This window comes from Bidens hawaiensis, unplaced genomic scaffold (genome assembly GCF_021521415.1).
Source record: "Bidens hawaiensis isolate Kalapana, Puna unplaced genomic scaffold, B.hawaiensis_p1.1 tig00027104_1, whole genome shotgun sequence".
Lineage (NCBI taxonomy): Eukaryota > Viridiplantae > Streptophyta > Magnoliopsida > Asterales > Asteraceae > Bidens > Bidens hawaiensis.
In genome coordinates, this window is record NW_027494377.1 from 288045 (window position 1) to 291123 (window position 3079).

General features: G+C 39.0%; 1 pseudogene; it reads right to left on the reverse strand.

Moving 5' to 3' along the window:
• Nucleotides 1–1619: 1619 nt before the first annotated feature.
• LOC143574789 (ethylene-responsive transcription factor CRF1-like) lies at nt 1620–2619 on the reverse strand (annotated as a pseudogene).
• Between the last annotated feature and the right edge of the window lie 460 nt (nt 2620–3079).

Consider the following 3079-nt stretch of genomic DNA (forward strand, 5'->3'; position numbering starts at 1 on the left):
CCGTGTTATCATGAAACCAACCAAACAACACCACCACATAAGAGGACCACCCTTGTCTTGTGAAATATACCTAGATATGGCGGACCATGTACCATGTATGCGACTCAAACCAATATTAACCCTTATCTATAACTTATTTTTTAATTTATTTTAAGGCCACCCGTTGAATCATATCTTGTTGAAAAAGTCTTGAATGGAAGATGAGTTGAGTTTAAAGAGTTCAATCAAATGTTTGTGTTCAACCTCGATATTACATTAAGACGTCATTAACAACATACAATCCTTTGGAGTTCAGCTTAACACGGTTTCATTATGTAAGTCGGATGAATATATGACTATGTACATATACATGCACGATAGTTAAGCATACACAACAAAATGGTAGACCGTTTTACAATCTTTTCCATATACTTTATGAAGTAAGTCCTATATGTAATTTCTGACAGCATCATGGCCTATTATCTCTATCAAAGTGACATATATTTGAATCTCACAAAGCAAACAAGAAGTAAATTTTAAATTTAAAAGTATATTTTAGGAGTGTCTGTTAATACAAAAATAATACATATTAGATGTATTGAAAAAATAAGAGTTAATATGAGTAAAATTAAGGTGTACCACACGCAATAAATATGGTACAAAATTCTAAACATTAAATAGACGTAGCAAAAAGATGCATGATAAAACATGTAGCATTCATTAAAATTGCACTAATTTTGACGTTATTTTACTAATCACGTGAAAATAACGTTAAAAGTGCGGAAGGTTAATCAGGCATCATGTGGTGGCGTTGATAGCCGAAAGACAAGGGCGCATGCACCAATCAGCCGTGTCCCTATGATTGAGTGTTATGTGTCTTATGTCCAAGGCTTGATTCAAAACTACTATCGAGCCGGGGGTCTCACCGGAAGCAGCCTCTCTATCCCTATGGGATAGAGGTAAGGCTTGTCTACATCTTACCCTTCTCAGACCCTACCATAGCATTGCTATTGGTGGGATATACTGAGTACGATGATGATGATGTGTTTCCAACACGTGCCTTGCATTTAGAGGTGCACAAATCGGTTTTTTTTAAAAAAACCGGTTCGGTTATTAACCGGACCGGTTTTTTTTTGCCAGGAAAAAAACCGGTTCGGTTAATAACCGGTTTTTGTATGTCAAAAACCCTAACCGGTCTAACCGGTTTAGGACCGGTTTAGAAACGGTTAGAACTGGTTAATAACCGGTTAACCGGTTTTTTTTTTTAAAATAACCGGTTAATAACCGGTTTTTTTTCATAATAACCGGTTTTAAAAAAAACCGGTTTTTCCATTAACCGGTTTGTTAACCGGTTTTGGATCTAAAACTTGTAACCGAAATACGAACCGACGGTTTGTAAACCGGTCAAACCGGTTTTTTAAAAAACCGGTTTTCGTAAAAACCGGTTTCCGGTTTAAACCGGCAAACCGGTTCCCCAACCGGTTTTTTTGACCGTCTCTGCTTGCATTACAATTTCATTTTCTCAAACTCTCAACACCTTTTGCTATTTATACATTAAAACATATAATATAAAATATATAATATTTCCGTACAAAAAGTTGCTGAATAATAAACACATCATCAGCAAGTAATCCGTATTTTTAAAGAGCAACCAGAGGATCCGACCCGAATATATCACCGAAATCTTGAAGATAATCATCCGCGTCCCAACCCGAGGATCCATACTTGTACCCGTACCCAACGTCATTTGTTAACCCGACACCTTCAAACAGGGTATCCGGAAAGCTTTCCGGGTCGAATATATCCGGTACGAAATCCGGAAAGTTAAAAAGGTCTGACGTGGATAAATGGTCGTCAAATGACTCAAATGGTATAAAATCCGTTAAATCCTCAACGACGTCGTTTACCGGACTTTGCTGAGTCGACTCAGTGGCAAACTCGTCAGTAGAAGAAGTTGAAAACCCCAAAACAGATTTCGGGCGACGAAACATTATTATTATTATGAATTATTATATTATTATTAGTATTATTATTATTATCATTATTAATATTATTATTACTAGACTCTTCGCCGGAGTTATAACCGGAGTTGCAACCGGAGGAGAGTTTATTTTCCGGCAACGGAACAGTGAAGTTTGTCTGCGCGTGTGGCCCACGCAACTGAATAGCCGCGTGGTCGTACACCATTGCCGCCTCTTCAGCAGTATCGTACGTCCCAAGCCACAACCGGATCCTCCGGGTCGGGTCACGGATCTCCGCAGCCCATTTCCCCCACGGCCGCTGCCGTACGCCGCGAAACTTCTTCCCGGAGGCAACCTTCATCCGCTTGTTGACCGCCGCCACGTCAGCTTTGACCTTAACGTTCTTCCTCCGGTTAACCGGAACCCTAACTAAACCCTTATTATTGTTCTCATTTTCCAACACATTGCTTTCAATTGTAACCTCGTTAACGTACTTCTTAACTCTTGTACGATTCGAACACGTGGCAGGTTCGTCGTCGGAAGAGTCTGTGGCGTAGGCGTCGGTGAGTGAGATTCTGACGAGTTTTAGGTGAGTTGGATTTGGTGTGTAATGTAATGTGGGTTTTGTGCTCGGTGAACTTGGTATTCTCCATAGATAATAATATTATGAAGAGGGGTTGGGTTGAAATAATATTAAATAGACATTTAAAGGAAGAAGAAGATGAGGAGATTCGAATAAATAAAAGGGGTTCGTGCGAGAGAGAAGATGAAAAGGTTATCGAAGGGAAATAAAGGTGCAAGAAAAGAAGAAAGAGAGAGTGCGTGATAATAAAGAAGGAATTAAGCTCCTTTTTGCCGGTAAAAGGTTGAAGAAATAGGAATATATTAAAAGTGTAGTTTCCGGTGAGAGGTGAAATGTTTTTTTCCGGTGAGTTTAGAGAGAGAGAGAGTGAAATGGAGAAGATGAAGATGAAATGAAGAGGGAAACGGTATCCACTGCTTGCTTTTTTATAGGATCCTGCCACCTCTACCTTTTTTTTTTTTCCGAACGGTAACTTTCATTAAAAAGGCATAACTAGCAAGTTGCCAGAGGCTAAACCAAGAAAGTACAACTTAAAAAGAAAAGTTACACCAATCAT